The sequence below is a fragment of the Chiloscyllium plagiosum genome, chromosome 14, assembly GCF_004010195.1.
Source record: "Chiloscyllium plagiosum isolate BGI_BamShark_2017 chromosome 14, ASM401019v2, whole genome shotgun sequence".
Lineage (NCBI taxonomy): Eukaryota > Metazoa > Chordata > Chondrichthyes > Orectolobiformes > Hemiscylliidae > Chiloscyllium > Chiloscyllium plagiosum.
In genome coordinates, this window is record NC_057723.1 from 12104666 (window position 1) to 12120879 (window position 16214).

Genomic DNA, 16214 nt, shown 5'->3' on the forward strand with positions numbered 1-16214 from the left:
AAGGTGTTTTTCAGCAACTGGTTTCAAGGTTAACATTTCACCGTTCTAAGCAATGTGTTGGGTTTTTATTCATTCCAGGATGGAGTGGTCATCGCCCCGGACAATTTTGATTGCCCATCCTGATTTCCTTTGAGAAAATGATGGAGGTAAGATTCCCTTTAATATTTATTCATTCATGGAATGTGGGCATCACTGGCTGGGCCTGTATCTATTGCCCATTCCTAATTGCTCAGAATGCAGTTAATTGCTGAACAATGTGGTTCTGGAGTCACACATCGGCCAGAACATGGAAGGACATTGGATTTTCTTCCCTAAAGGATCCAGCTGTTTTTTTCCAACACTCAACAAAGTTCATGCGAGCAATTATACTAGCTTCTAATTCCAGATTTTGTTTTGGTGAATTCAAATGTCTCCATCTGCCATGGTAGGATTTTTACCCATTGACATTAGTGTCTAGTGGCGAGTATTATAGTGACATGATAACCAACCCACAAAAGCAGTGAGCATATCTCTGTGAGGCTGGTACTTGAATAGTCTGTGGGATACCTCTCTCAATTTTGGAACACATCCCAAGTTGATAGTCCTGAGGAGGACTTTGCTGTATTAACTTTGTTATTTTTGTTATTTCTGATTCTTAAGTTGACGTCGAAGTTGATGTTTCTTATTCATCTTGGCTGTGGTATTTTAGTGCAACTTTATTCTGTGGTAGGCCATTTTAGAGTCAATGACAATGCTTTGGGTGTAGAATCATACACAGGCAGACCAGGTAAGATAATCAAATTTCCTTTCCTGCAGAATGCAAGAGAAGTTGACAGGTTTTTATGACTATCTGGGAGCTTTATGATCTCCATTCATTGACCTACATTTTGCTGAGTTATCGTGGTCAGATTTGAATGACCGGCATTAGGGCATTAAGGAGAAAGTGAGGTCTGCAGATGCTGGAGATCAGAGCTGAAAAGATGTTGCTGGAAAAGCGCAGCAGGTCAGGCAGCATCCAGGGAACAGGAGAATCGACGTTTCGGGCATAAGCCCTTCTTCAGGACATTAGAGCATTAAACCTGGGCCATTGGATTACTAGAGTTGAGAGTGTGGATTCCTGATTGAAGGGCTTATGTTGATTCTCCTGCTCCTCGGATGCTGCCTGACCTGCTGTGCTTTTACACCACCACACTCTCGACTCCTCTGATCTCCAGCACCTGCAGTCCACACTCTTTCCCATTGAATTACTGCAACGTCAACATTCCCTCGAAAGTTTTGAACTTTGAAAAGGATTTGGGTAAATTGGGTAGATATGAAGAAATTCTTCCGGATGGGAATATTTTAAAATGAGAGCCAAACCTTTTTGGAATAGAATTAAAAGCATTTCTTCATGCAAATATTAATTGAAATTTTATTCTTTCTAGAAACAACTGCAGCTGATCAGTTGGAAGAGAAAGATAATTTGTTGTTGGGTAAGTTTGGATGATAAGAAGCAAACACTTTTAAATGCAATTAATGTAGAGATTATCTATGATCTAATGGAATAGTGAAACACGTTCGACATGCTGACCTGTTTCTTTAGAAACACAGAAACATTCCATTTTTTAATTTGTTTGTGGGATGTGGGCATAGCTGAACAGGCCATTACATATTGCCCATTCCCAATTGTCCTTCAGAAAGTGGTCATCAGATGTCTTTTTGACCCACTGCTATGGGTACACTACAAAGTAGTGGGATATGGGAGTTCCAGGATTTTGACGAAGCCACAGTGAAAGAATGCTGACATTGTTCCGAGTCTGCATGGTGATTGCCTTGAAGGGAAACTTGTTAGTAATGGTGCTCTCATGCATTTGGTGTTCAGGGTAGGAGAGTTCATGGGTTTGTAAGGTGCTTTCAAAGAAGCTTGTTAGAAATTCTGTAGTGTATGTTATAGATGGTACACACTGCTGCGACCTCGCATTGATGTTAGAAGGAGTGAATGTTTGTGGCTGTGGTGCCAATTTTGCCGGCCGTGAATCCTGCAGGGTGTCATGCTTCGTGAGTGATGTTTGAGCTGCACTGATTCAGACAAGTTGACAGTATTCCATGACACATTTGATATGTGCTTTGGGGCTGGTTGTCACAATTTGGAGAGTTAAGAGGTAAATGATCTGTGGCTGAATTCCCAGTCTTTGACTTAACTTGAAGCCAAAGGAGACTCTTCAATTTCTCATCTATGCTACAACCCATGGTATGGCAATGCCATTGCATGTGAAGAGGTGAGGGTAAGATTCTCTCACGTTGGAGATGATCACTACCTTACGCTTGCATGGTGTGAATTTTATTTGCCATTTATTAGTCCAAGCCTGAACGTTGTTCAAGCTTTGCGTTTGAAAATGTGTTGCTGGAAAAGCGCAGCAGGTCAGGCAGCATCCAAGGTGCAGGAGAATCGATGTTTCGGGCATGAGTTAGTTCGAGGGATTTGACTGAGATAAGGTGGGGGGAGGGGAAATGAGGAAACTGGAGAAATCGGAGCTCATCCCTTGTGGTTGGAGGGTTCCTAGGCGGAAGATGAGGCACTCTTCCTCCAACCGTTGTGTTGCTATGGTCTGGCGATGGAGGAGTCCAAGGACCTCCATGTCCTTGGTGGAGTGGGAGGGGGAGTTTGAAATGTTGAGCCATGGGGTGGTTGGGTTGGTTGATCCGGGTGTCCCAGAGGTGTTCTCTGAAAAGTTCCGCAAGTAGGCGGCCTGTCTCCCCAATATAGAGGAGGACACATCGGGTTCAGCGGATGCAATAAATGATGTGTGTGGAGGTGCAGGTGAATTTGTGGCAGATATGGAAGGATCCCTTGTGGCCTTGCTGTGTATGCATATGCATATGGAATGTTCCTGTTCAAGAGACTGAAAGGGACTGAATTGCCCACTAATGTTTCTTGGTGCTGTTTCAATGTTCCAGCACATGAAGTAGATCATTACTTTGATAAGTGAATTGTTCAGGAAGGTGCCAGGAATTTGTAATGACTGAACTGAAACTGTCAGTTAACAGACCATCGTCCTCTCCCATCTTCATGGACATTTCCTGTTCCCTGGGCACAACAGTTGCCTTCACAGAACCTGAGCCTCTACTTCAATATTTGTTCATGTTGTGTGAAATGTTATAAGAACATAAAAACATCAAGCAGACACATGTCATCAGCGTAACAAATATGTTCTGCTGTTCAGGAAGAACAGTTAAAATCTTCTAAATCAATGGAAATACCACTACCTCAACTTCCACTCCAAGTCACTCAATATCTTGACTTGGAAATATATCACTGTTCCTTCAGTGTCACTGAGTTTGCATCCTCGAATTCCCTCTCTCATGGCTTTTTGGGTGGATCTAAAAAACATTGATTGTGGCAGTTCAAGTTGGAGCTCACCACCATTTTCTCAAATGTCCCGAGACAACTCCACCTACATGCCATGAGCAAGTTAAAAAATTGTCACGGTATGAGGTCAATAAAATCAAGGGAAATTATTGCTGGTCAGCATCTCCCATCCTTCTTTCTTACATATCTCTCTCCCCCATCCCATTCTCCTGACAGTCTCAGATCGCAGCACATCCATGATAAGAATCACTTGATCTGAGGGAAAGAAAGCTTCCAAACATTCTGGGTGGGGTCTTCCACGTCCATCATTGCTTAGTGGTGTTTAGAAACATGGCCTTTGACAAAAGTGTCACCATCATTGGCAAGAGCCTGTGCAGTGCCACCATTGATGTCTGAGCTGGCCAGATCCTAAAGGACGTAGATTTCAAATGGAGGTACCTCTGGTAGTGAGGGAGCAAGGATATAACCTAATTATCCTCAGCCTCGATTTTGAGACACTGATGTTGGACTGGGGTGGACAAGGTTAAAAGTCACACAACACCAGGTTATAGTCCAACTTTCCAAATAAACCTGTTGGAGTGTGATTTTTAACTTTATCCTCAGCCTCAGAAACCTACCATTGGAGTGCGTACTGTTGCAATCTATTGGGTCAAGGAGTTTATCACAACTGTTCTTTGCTGAGTCCTACATTGATTTACAGAATGAAACCTTAAAAACATTCATCGCCAAATTTAACACATCCCAATTTCAATATGTGTTCATTATTGAGCTCATATGAAACCCAATTAAAATAAACAATATACATTTGATACATACCAGGTTTACACTGAGGCATTTCTCCCAGTTTTGCTGAAGTAATCTGGAAAAGACAGTGAATACAGTTGATTAGCAACAATTACATTTTTAAACAAACATATCAACGCTAAATACATTCCTCAGAATGACTCATTCAGTTACTGAGTCATAAAGTAATGCAGCAGAGAAACAGGCCTTTCAGTCCAACATACCTATGTTGACTAACAAATACCAACTATGCTAATCCAATTTATCTGCACTTGGTCCATAACCTACTTTGCTCTGGTATGTTAAGTGCTCAATCAGATGCTTCTTAAATATTGCAAGAGCACCTGACTCCATCACCCCCTCAGCCAATGCATTCCATATTTCCACCACCCTCTGAGGGGAAATTTCATTCCTCAGGTCTTCTGTAAAACACTTAGTCCTCACTTTAACCTTATGGCCTTTGGCCTTAGATACATCTGCCATGGGGAAGAGAATATCACAATTTGCCTGTCTGTGCCTCCATAGTTTTGTGTACCTGAATCAGATCACTCCTCAGCCTTCTCTGCTACAGGGAAAGAAACCCCATTCTATCCAATCTCTCCTTATAATGAGACTTTCTATCCCAGTTGTCAGATGTTTCATTATTGTGGATGATCTCTACATGCAAACAATTGGTGAATTTTCCTGATATTTTCCCCATGAAATGTGGTTGGGCAAGGCCTAGACAGAACTTTTAACTAAACTCTCCTGCTGTGCAGTCAGAGTTTTTGGAGATTCTCATCGGGAATACTTCTCTTTGTGGTGTGTGAAATGGGAGGAAAACTCCCAGCATGCTTTCTGTTTCCCACAATCAATAACAACCAAGATCCTGAAAAAAAAGCCACCAGTAGATTTGCAAAAAGCACTTCCCCTCCTCCATATGCACCTGGAAATGTTAATGGTGTGCGACATCAAACCATTGAGGAACATCCCTGCTTCCCTGCAAGAGGCATCAGGCTTTAGTCTTTTGGACAGAACTGTACAGACTGTGGGAACCATCATCAGGAGAAATGAGACACTAAACTGGAATATGGTCTTACTCCGGGGCACTAAACCAGGATCATCTAAACCATGATCTACACAAGAAGCATGTACTAAGACCACAAGGGTCGAAACAAGGAACACCTGAACTGAGATTCTCCACCAGGAACACTGAGACCCTGAAACTGAGGAACACGAAAAAGCTGAGCAGTATAAATTGGTGCCTGAGCACAGACTGAGTATTGAATTCTGGAATCTGTTCTCCCAATGAAGCATCCCATTTTTTGGTGGATGTTTACCCTCGGTTTTGAGGGCCCAGTTTTGAAGTGTAAACGCATCTTTGTGCTCCTTTCTCAGTACATGGAAGGTGATCCTCAATGCTGTACTGATTATACACTGCAATATGATTTAATATTAACTTACTAATACCACAATGTAACTCCCATTCAAGATTCACTCCAGCTGATCGTTATACCCACTGGTTGCAGCAAAGTGTCCGTTTAGAAACTAGTCAGTCAGATTCAAAAAATTAGTGTTTGAATTGGTACCTTTCAGCTGATTCTCAGATGTTACATCACATGATAGGAACAAAATATTCTCAGCTCCGTAGATCTGTCCAAAGGCAGCTTTGGTGGCTTCACCTGTGGGTACATTGACATCCAACAGACTCACCTAAGGGAGGTAAAACCTGGTTCAGTCCCAAAGGATCCTAAAGCAAATGTACAGGTTGGTCAATGTGTCTGAATGGAGCTTGGATCAGTCAATGGCCCATTTCAACCCCTAATTCCAACTCTGACCAGACAAATTAAATCTACACACTGAAGTTCTTCTGATTTTTTTTTTTCTGTTAGCACGTCCGATGGAGGATCCTTCAGCAATAATTCGGTACAGCATTCCTTGAAGGAGATAGTGCAGAGATCCCCTTTTCTAGGGCATGGGCTGCTGGATTAAAATGAGTAAAGATTTCAGTTGACCCAAAGCTTTTTCCAGAAGCAACAGTGGATGAAGAAATGTGTAGTTGTAGCATCATTCTCTTATTAAGCCAGGGGCACAGCTTGATGCTTTGTGGATATGGGTTCAAATTGCATCAAGGTTGTTGTTGGTGTTTTAAGATTGAGCGGTGACCTCATTGGAGGTATAAAAATTTAGGGGCATGTACCGGGTGGATATCAAGCAGCTATTCCCCCAAGGTAGAAGGGTCAATAATAAGGGAACATTCTTTTAAAGTGAACGGCAGAAGGTTTAAAGGGGATTTGAGGATGGTGGGAATCCAAGCTGCACTGCCTGGGGTGGTAATTGAGATGAGAAACCTCACAACCTTTAACAAGTACTTGAATGAGCTCTTGAAGTGATGAGACATTGAAGGTTATGGGTCAAGTGCTGGAAAGTGCGATGATTGTAGATTTGCAGTAATTTTTATCAAGGGACACCTGATGGGTCTAAGGGCCTCTTCTGTCGTGTATGAATCTATGATTCTGTCATGGGAAACAAGTGGGTAATGTACAAGTGGTCATGGGAAGGGTGGCTGAAATATACTGGTTAAGAGGTAGAATGGTAGCAACGTAGATAGGTCAGGCGTTGTTAGGGGTGGGAGTCAGAAGCCAAGTCAGGTGATAGTGCTGAATCAGGTTTGGGAGGGTGGAGGAGAAGTTGGGTCAGGAGTGAAAAATGTCAATGGGAGGGAATTGGGACAGGTCATTGGAGCGAGTCAAGTGGGGTAGAGAGTTTGTCAGTCAATGTGCCAGAGGGCTAGTTGACGACTGGGGACTACTCAGATCATTTTGGGAGTGGTGCTGCCAGGCTAGTATTTGGATGTCAAAGGGAATGTTGGTTGGGTGGTCAATGTGAGTGATTTGTGTTCAGTTGCATTGTTCTTCTCGAGTTTTAAGGGTTTGCTGTTTAACATTTCCTGGGTAACTATCCTGACATGTAATGTGACACAACCAAACTCTGCAGCATGAAATCAGAGCCTTTTGTGGAGATGTGGGTGTTGCTAGCTAGGCCAGCAATTAACGCCGGGTCCTATTTGCCCTTGAGAAGGTGGTGGAGAGTAGCTTTCTTGAACCACTAGTGTTCACCTTCTGTGGTTTAACCCACAATGTCATTAGGAGAGAATTGCAGGATTTTGATCTCAACATAATGAAGAAAAGCGATATATTTCCCAGTCTGTATGTGAATGTCTTTTAGGGCAACTTTGAAGTGTGGTGTTCCTGTATATCTGCAGCCTATAATCCTTTGAGATGGAAGTGGACACAGGTTTGGAAGGTGCTGTCCAAGGATCTTTGATGAACTTCTGCAGTGCATCTTATTTATGGCACACAAGCTGCTTTTGAGCATTGGTGGTGGAAGGAATCGATGCTTGTAGCTGTGCTGCCAAACAAGCCGGCTGCTTTGTCCTAGATGGTCTCAAACTTCTTGAGTGTTGTTGGAGCTGCACCCATGCAGTCAAGTTGGAAGTATTCCATCACACTCATGATTTGTGCCTTGTGGACAGGCTTTGTGGATTCAGGAGGTGAGTTACTCACCACTGTTCATAACTTCTGATCTGCTCTTGTTGGCATTGTGTTTATGCAGCATGACCAGTTGACTTTCTGGTCAATGTCAATCTCAAAGATAGTGGGGATTCAGTGATGGTGACACCACAGAAAGGCAAGGGACGGTAGTTAGATTGTTTCTTATCAGTGATGGTCATAACTTAGCATTTGTGTAGCACAAATGTTACTTGCTACTTGTCAATTCAAGCCTGGATATTATCCAGCTCTAATTGCATTTGCAGATGGACTGCTTTAGTATCTGAGGAGTCATGAATAGCACTGAACATCGTGCAATCATGAATGAATGGTTTAAATGTCACATGTATTTTCTGGTAAGAAAGGCAGTAAAATACAGTGAAAAGCTTTTCCATTATCATCATGATTCTGCACCATTTTTTACATTTTTAAGAATATAAAAAGTAGAAAGCTTTATGTCAAAGGGAGTCGAGCAGTCCTGAGCCAGCTCATCTTCAGAGAACATCCCCATTTCTGACCTTGTGACAGAGGGAAGGTAATTATGAAACAGCTGAAGGTGGTTGGTTTAGAAAATCTCTAAGGGTCCTCACGTGTTGCAGTGATTGTATTTCTACTCCTGAACCGAGAAACCCGGGTTAAAGTCCCAACTGCTGTAGAGGTGTGTAATAACACCTGTGAACAGTTCAATTGGGAAAAATGTGTGCAGGATATTCAGTCATGTATTCTATATGATTATTTGCTGACATTAAATCTATGATGTGTTGGTGCTGGTGTTGAATTAGTGTTGAATTGGTATTGTGTGACTTCTGACAAAGTCAGAAATCACACAATACCAGATTAGTGTCCCTGACGAAGCAGCACCGTTCTGAAAGTTTTCATTTGAAATAGACCTTTTGGATTATAACCTGGTGTTGTGTGATATCTGATTAAATCCATGAGATCGTATTATTTCTTCTGCCATTGCTATTTATCCTTAATACAACAAAGCAATGTTATATGGAGAGGAAGAAAACTATGCCGATTGAATGATGATGCTGAGTGATTGCAACTAGCAGCAAACCAACCAAGTTTTCAATAAAAAAGGAACCGAGTAAAGAACATACCTCTCGATGTGATTACAGATCACCAGTTTGGGGCAAGTTGTCAAAGCTCCAGAACGATAACAAAGTCGAATTATTAATTTTGTTAAAGGTTATTTTAAACGTGTGTATAATTACTGAATTGACCACATGTGCCTCTGTACAATTATCTGTTTGGGATTGGTTTTCTTTGGAAAATGGGAGATGTTGTCCCATGTCTTGCAGCAGATATGGAATCTGTGGAGTGACATGGTGGCCCAGGGATTAGCATTGCTGCCTCACAGTGCCAGGGACCCAGGTTTGATTCCAGCCTCAGGTGAGTCTCTGTGTGGTGTTTGCACATTTTCCTTGTGTCTGCCTGAGTTACTTCCAAGTGGTTTCCTTCAACAATCCAAAGATGTGCAGCCTAGGTGAATTTGTCATGCTAAATTGCCCTTGGTGTTCAGGGAGATGTGTGTTAGTTGCATTAGTCAGGGGTAAATGGAGGGCAGTAGGGTAGGTGGAATGGGTTTGTGTGGGTTACTCTTCGGAGAGTTGGTGTGGACTTGTTGTCCAAAAGGTCTGTTTCCACACTCTAGAGACTCTATGATACAATTCTATATACGTTTAAAGAGCATGCTCATGATGTCAGCACTATATATGCATGTGGCCTGTTGATATAAAGATCTTAGGCTTCATCTTGCAGAGCTCTGTCCTCTTACAGCATAACAAGTTGAGAGAAGCATGAGCACAGAATACATCTGACGGACGTTGTTTAGGCCCAGTCACACAAATCCTTCACTGAAGCTTCCAACTTTTCTGAGATTCCAAACTGCTTCTGACCGCTACAGCTAAAAATAACGAGATGGCCTGGTGTAAGAGAACTGGCCACTCCCATTCAAGCTGCTTCCATTGATCCAACTTTTCAAAAAAAGAACCTAAAGCCGCTTTCACTTAGGCTCTTGCAAGTAGCCAGCTTTTATAACCTCTTTTCAAAAAAACCCAGGATAAAAAAAAACCTTCTTGAAGTGACAGCATCATCACATGGGATGGCACATTTTGGCTGTACAGGACATTGGTTTGGCCATGTTTGGATTGCTGTGTTTAATTCTGGTCTCCCTGCTCAAGGAAAGAAGCTGTTAAACTTGAAAATGTGCAGAAAAGATTTACAAGAATGTTGCCAGGACGGAAAGTTTGAGTTGGAGGGAGAGGGTGAATAGGTTGGGGCCTTTTTCCCTGGAACATGGGAGGCCAAGGGGCGACCTTATAGAGGTTTATAAAATCATGAGGGGTATGGATTGGGTGAATAGTCAAGATCTTTTTCCTAGGGTGGGGGAGTCGAAAACTAGACGATAGAGGTTAAAGCGACCGGGCCATGATTTAAAAAGGATCTAAGGGTCAACATTTTATTCAGAGGATGGTGCACATAGGGGACGAGCTGCCAGAGCAGGTAATAGAAGCAAGTACAATTATATCATTTAAAAGACATTTGGACAGGTACATGAATAGGAAAGATTTAGAAAGATATAGGCCAAATGCTGGCAAATGGGACTTGGTCAGATTTGAATTCTGGATGGCAGGGAGGGATTGGACTAAAGGGTCAGTTTCTGTGCTGTGTGAGTCTATGACTTTACAATGTTCATTTTTGCTGACAGAATGTAGGTATTCTGCAAAGTAGTTACCCAGTCTGTGCTTTGTTTCCCCAGTGTAGAGGATACCACATTATGAGCAGTGAATACAGTTGTGTAGAGGATACCACATTATGAGCAGTGAATACAGTTGACTAGGTGGAGTGAGGAGCAGGTGAAGCACTGCTTCACCTGGAACTTATTTCTGGAGCATTAGATGGTGAGGAGAGGGGAGGTAGATGGGCAGGTGTTACACCTTCTGCCATTGCATACTGACCCGCAGGTAACTCCTGTAAATTGCTGGAATACATTTTACCCTGCAGATCAGTTTCAGTTTAAAACTCTTTTTATTCAACCTAGCTTTTTTGCACCACTTGCTCCATATCAATCTTCAGATAACACAAATGGCTGCATTTGTGAACACACTGCATGGATAATCGTTGCCTTTCTTTATGCGGGGAAATTGACAGAATCCGATTCCAGCAGAATTGTTACATTAGCGCCGTTCTTCAGGAGGATTTCAGCAATTGCTTTCCCGATGCCTTGGGCAGCGCCAGTCACCAGCGCAACTTTCCCCTGGAGCTCCATTGCAGCACTGACGGTGGACTTTTCTGTTTTGCTCAAAGACTTTATGAAGTGTTTGCAGTTAACATCACAAGTAAACATTTACATGAGCAACTGATACCCATCTATAATCAGAGAGAGACAGAAAGTCCACTGTCCATCCTCCTGATCTGATCAGTTTCCTCCCCATTCCTTCCTGTTTTGCACCAATCTGAAATTATCTCACCCTCCCACTTTTTCCCACCCAAACATTTCTAGTTCATGACTAGCATCCACACTATGGATTGGAACAGTTTCTCACCCTTAAAATCAAGTAACGTTTGATCGGGTAAAGGGCTGCCAGATCTGAGTTCACTCTGCCTGTACCCCCTGTACCCAGGCAGAGAGCTATCACAACAAGATCCATCCATTTACTTTGAAAAACTAACGAACATGGATTTGAGAGAAGGATTGTGGGGTTTTGGGAGGAGTTGGTTGAGGTGAGCATATTGTCAATTACCATGGCTCAGCACCGTTCTTTGTGGCACACCACTGGTCACAGGCCTCCAAACTGAAAATTAGCCTTCCACCACCAGCCTCATCTTCTACATCCGAGCCAGTTGTATATCAAAATCACTAATTCTACCTGTATTCCATTGGATCTAACTTTGCTAACCAACCTCCCATGAGAAACCTTGTTAAAGTGTTGTTGAGCGGTGTTTTACTGATGGAGGTCTGCGACGAGGGGTTTTCCACAAGGATTAGTGGTGGGACTGCTGTTATTTGTAACTTATATAAATGATTTGATTGAAAGTGTGAACAGTGTGATTAGTAATTTTGCAGGTGACTCAAAAATTAATGGCATTGTGGAAGGTTGTCAAAGGACACAGCAGGATACAGATCAGTTGGAAAATTGGGCTGAGAAATGGCAGATGGAATTTGATCTGGAAAAGTCTGAGATGATGTATTATGGGAGGTCAGCTCCCTGAAGGGGGCAACACCAGTGGATAAGGTGGTAAAGAAGGCATACAGCATGCTTGCCTTCATTGATTGGGGTTTTGTTTTATAAACATTGGCAAGTCATGTTGCAGTTGTGTGAAACATTTGAAGTATTGTTTGCATTTCTGGTTGCCACACGATAGAAAAGATCTGGACACTTTGGAGTGGGTGAAAAGAATTTGACCAAGTTATTGCCTGGATGAATTATGTCCTTTTTTGATGGCCAGATATTGAAACAAAGGCACCAAGCGATCTGCTCCAAGCCAATTAAGTAAACATCTTGTGATGCCTTGGGTTTTTATCAAAGTTGGACCAATAGAAGCAGCATGAATAGGTGGAGTCAAAGGAAGAGTTGGATAAACTTAATTGATTTTGCAAGAGTGTGGGAGGCTGAAGGCAACTTGATAGATATATGTAAAATTTAGAGAGGCATGGATAGCTTGGATAGTCATCACCTCTTTACCAGGTTAGAACTGTCAAATATGAGGGGACATAGATTTAAGAGGAGAAGGAGATTGTTTAAAGGAGGTGTGCAAGGCAAATGTTTTATGCACAAGGTGATCAATATGGGAAGTGTTAGAAAGAGACAGCAGTGTTTCAGAGTGATTTAGACAGACACATGGACAGGTAGGGAATGGAGGGATATACGACATATGTTGGCAGATGGGATTAGTTTAGAATGGTAACATAATGAGCACAGACATGGTGGCCCAATGGACCTGCTCCTGTGTTGTACTGTTCGATGTATTTTTGATTGTGGACCACAAAATTGTTTTAAAACTAAGAATTGTTGAAGGATGGTTGCATGTTTTGAAATTAGGTAACCCGACACTCATTGTCAATTCTCTTTGCACAATTGCTGGTTCAGGTGACGTGCAGTTTGCAGATGAGCTGCAGTTGTGGCTGCAACTGGAGATTCAGCCTCTGTGACAATGCAATGGCTTGAAAAGGTGAATTATGTCCTTTTTTGATGGCCAGATATTGAAACAAAGGTACCAAGCGATCTGCTCCAAGCCAATTAAGTAAACATCTTGTGATGCCTTGGGTTTTTATCAAAGTTGGACCAATAGAAGCAGCATGAATAGGTGGAGTCAGGATCCCACTGAACCAGGGCTTTTGTTCAGCTTTCAGCAGTTGTTTGGGTCATGAAGTTGTATGTGGAAGCTGTTATTCCTTTCTCTATCACAGCTGAAACCTGGAGTTCAGATTGCTGCCAGAATTGTGTGTGAGATAATCTATTTTACTGAATTTGTCTTTGCCAAGGGTATGTTTATTGAATGTTACTATATTTGAATTAGAGTCAGAGGCATAGAGATGTACAGCACGGAAACAGACCCTTCGGTCCAACTCATCCATGTCGACCAGATATCCCAACCCAATCTAGTCCCACCTGCCAGCAACTGACCCATATCCCTCCAAACCCTTCCTATTCATATACCCATCCAGATGTCTTTTAAATGTTGCAATTGTACCAGCCTCCCCCACTTCCGCTGGCAGCACATTCCATACATATACCACCCTCAGTGTGAAAATGTTGCCCCTTTGGTCTCTTTTATATCAAACATAGAACATAGAAAAGTACAACAGAGAACATGCCCTTTGGCCCACGATGTTGTGTCAAGATTGAATCCTAATGTAAAATATAGTAACTTACCTACACACCCGTCAACTCACTGATATCCATGTGCATGTCCAGCAGTCACTTAAATATCCCCAATGACACTGCTTTCACCATCACAGCTGGCAACGCATTCCATGCATTTACAACTCTCGGCATAAAGAACCTACCTCTGACGTCTTCTTTAAACCTTCCTCCTAATATCTTCAAACTATCACTTCTCATACCAGTCAATCCTGCCCTGGGGAAAAGTCTCTGGCTATTGACTCTACCTATTCCTCTCATTATTTTGTACAGCTCGATCAGGTCTCCTCTCTTCCTCCTCCTCTCCAGAGAGAAAGGTCCAAGCTTATTCAACCTTTCTTCACAAGGCAAGCCCTTCAGTCCAGGCTGCATCCTGGTAAACCTTCTTTGCACCCTCTCCAAAGCCTCTGTATCTTTCCTATAGTAGGGCGACCAGAACTGGACACAATATTCCAAGTGTGGTCTCACCAGGGACTTGTACAGCTGCAGCAAAACCTCGCGGCTCTTAAACTCGAACTCCCTATTAATGAAAGCCAAAACACCATATGCTTTCTTAAAAACCCTATCCACTTGGGTGGCAACTTTGAGGGAACTACGTACTTTACACCCTGTTCCTCTACACTGCCAAGAATCCTGTCTTTAATCCTATATTCAGCATTCAAGTTCGACCTTCCAAAATGCTTCACTTCGCATCTATCCAGGTTGAACTCCATCTGCCATTTCTCAGCCCAGCTCTGCATCATGTTCATGTTGTGCTGCAGCCTGCAGTAGCCCTCTATACTATCGACAACACTTTGTGTCATCTGCAAATTTATTAACCCTCAACTTCCTCATCCAAGTCAGTTATAAAAACTACAAAGAGCCGAGGCCCAAGAACAGACCCCTGTGGGACCCCACTCAACATTGACCTCCAGGCAGAATATTACTGGACACAATATTCCAAGTGTGGTCTCACCAGGGACTTGTACAGCTGCAGCAAAACCTCGCGGCTCTTAAACTCGAACTCCCTATTAATGAAAGCCAAAACACCATATGCTTTCTTAAAAACCCTATCCACTTGGGTGGCAACTTTGAGGGAACTATGTACTTCACACCCAGATCCATCTGTTCCTCAACACTGCCAAGAATCCTGTCTTTAATCCTATATTCAGCATTCAAGTTCGACCTTCCAAAATGCTTCGCTTCGCATTTATTCAGGTTAAACTCCATCTGCCATTTCTCAGCCCAGTTCTGCATCCTGTCTATGTCATGCTTGATGTCTTGATGTCACAAGGAATTAAGAGCTACGGGGAGAATGCGGGTAAGTGAGTTGAAATGCCCATCAGCCATGATTGAATGGCGGAGTGGACACGATGGGCCGAATGGCCTTACTTCCGCTCCTATGTCTTATGGTCTTATGCTGCAGCCTGCAATAGCCCTCTATACTATCGATGACACCTCTAACCTTTGTGTCATCTGCAAATTTACTAACCCACCCCTCAACCTCCTCATCCAAGTCATTTATAAAAGCTATAAAGAGCAGAGGCCCAAGAACAGAGCCCTGCAGGACTCCACTCAACACTGTCTTCCAGGCAGAATACTTTCCATCTACAACCACTCTCTGCCTTCTGTCAGCCAGCCAATTCTGAATCCAGATAGCCAAATCTCCCTGTATCCCATACTTCCAAACTTTATGAATGAGCCTACCATGGGGAACCCTATCAAATGCCTTGCTGATGTCCATATATACCACATCCTCTCTGCTCGACAGTCGTCGACCTGTCTTGACACCTCCTCAAAGAACTCAATAAGATTTGTGAGGCATGACCTGCCCCTCACAAAGCCAAGCTGACTGCCTTTAATCACATTATGCTTTGCCAAATAGTCATAAATCCTATCCCTCAGAATTCTTTCCAAAACTTTGCTGACCACAGATGTAAGATTGACTGGTTTGTAATTTCCAGGGATTTCCCTATTACCCTTCTTGAAAAGAGGAACAACATTCGCCTCCTTCCAATCCTCCGGTACGATTCCTGTGGAGAGTGAGGAGACAAATATTCTCGCCAGCGGCTTAGCAACCTCCTTTCTCGCTTCCTGGAGCAGCCTAGGATAAATCTGGTCTGGCCCTGGGGACTTATCAATCTTAATATTTTCCAAAATTTCTATCACATCAACGTCATCAATCTTGATCTGGTCAAGACTGTATTCCAGCTCCTCTAAGTTTTCATTTACAACAAGTTCCATTTCCTTGGTGAAAACCGAAGCAAAAAACTCATTTAGGGCTTCCCCTATCTGCTCAGACTCCACGCACAAGTTCCTTACGCTATCCCTGATCGGCCCTACCTTCTCCCTGATCATTCTCTTATTCCTTACGTATGAGTAAAATGCCTTTGGGTTCTCCCTAATCCTTCTTGCCAAACCTTTTTCGTGCTCCGTCCTGGCTCTCCTCAGTCCATTTCTGAGCTCCTTTCTAGCAAGCCTCTAAAGCTGTGCTAGATCCTTGCTTCCTCCACCTTATGTAAGCTGCCTTTTTCCTTTTGATGAGAAGTTCCTCTGTTCTTGTCATCCAATGTTCCTTAACCTTACCCCTTCTTACCTGTCTCAGAGAAACAAATTTGTGCATCACTAGCAACAACTACTCCTTAAATAGTCTCCACATGTCTGCTGTGCCCTTTCTGTGGAACAATTGCTCCCAGTCCGTACATCCCAACTCCTGTCTGATAG

The 16214-nt window shown here is 42.8% G+C and overlaps 1 pseudogene; it reads right to left on the reverse strand.

The window, feature by feature from the left end:
* The window catches only part of LOC122556987, a 38295-nt pseudogene extending 27380 nt beyond the window's left edge, over nucleotides 1-10915 (reverse strand).
* Between the last annotated feature and the right edge of the window lie 5299 nt (nucleotides 10916-16214).